Source organism: Onychomys torridus, chromosome X, assembly GCF_903995425.1.
Source record: "Onychomys torridus chromosome X, mOncTor1.1, whole genome shotgun sequence".
In the NCBI taxonomy this organism is placed as follows: domain Eukaryota; kingdom Metazoa; phylum Chordata; class Mammalia; order Rodentia; family Cricetidae; genus Onychomys; species Onychomys torridus.
Genome location: NC_050466.1, coordinates 117,321,211 through 117,322,258, shown reverse-complemented (window position 1 = coordinate 117,322,258; position 1,048 = coordinate 117,321,211).

The following is a 1,048-nucleotide window of genomic DNA, read 5'->3' as shown; positions in this document are numbered from 1 at the left end:
AGGGTTAGGGACAGCTCTCCTGCTCTTATGACCTCAGGGCCAGCTCTCCCTCCTGCCATAGGTGGTGTGAGGCAGTGTGGAGGTGAAGGCATCTCTCACTCTAACATACCATCTTATGGCAGATGAGAGGTGGGGCTACATCTCCCATGCTCTTGTTCTTGGGGTGTCTCACCAATGCCCCTGTCAACAGGGTCAGTCTACTGGCCAGGCGAGGTGCATGGCCAGTATCCTGAGTGTTGTAGCTGTTAAAGAGAGTGTCAACTCTCCCTAGTGTTACAGTCAGTGAGGGGCAGGACCAACTCTGTGCAGCCCTTATCCTCTTGGCCTTCATTGGTACAGGAGCCAAGGACATCAACACAGACCACTGCTGGAGCAGGGCACGGAACCCAGATATGGGCCGTGGCAGCAGTCCAGGCCTGTACATCAACTTGTGGTGCTGGGCAGGTCTGTAGGGCAGGTAGTCCTGGGCTGGCAAGTGGGTTTTCTTCTCCCTCTCAGTCTTAATGGCACCAGGCAGGGTCTTGTTTCCCTTCTAGAATGTAACTTTAGATTCCAATACTATCATGGCAGAAAAGATCTCAATTAATTTTGAAATGTGCTTAGTACCTCATGAAAGAGTTAATAGAAGTTCCTAGAGCTATGGTTCCATTCTGAACCCAGAAAGAGTGAAGGGAAATCTAGAAAAGCTTTACAAGAGGTGGGGGTGAGTAAGTTCAAAATACACAGCATGAGATTCTGAAAAATTAATAAAATACTATTTAAAAAACAAAAGATGATAATTCCAGAATCAGCTGTTAATCAGATGACAAAATCTTGTTTTTCAAATGTACTTAAACTCCAAAATTAGTACCTCATTGGGAATATCTGAATAATATTGTTGTAACTAATACTGGCTTGACATCTTGCTGAACATGTGACTTCCCTTTCTTCTTCTTCCCCTAACCTCTCTCATCCCATTAGGGACCAGCTATCTCATGGTGATTATATGTGTAGTTCCTCTTTTCTCTTCACCAGAGGGCTGTTCACAGGGACTCACCAGACTCCAACA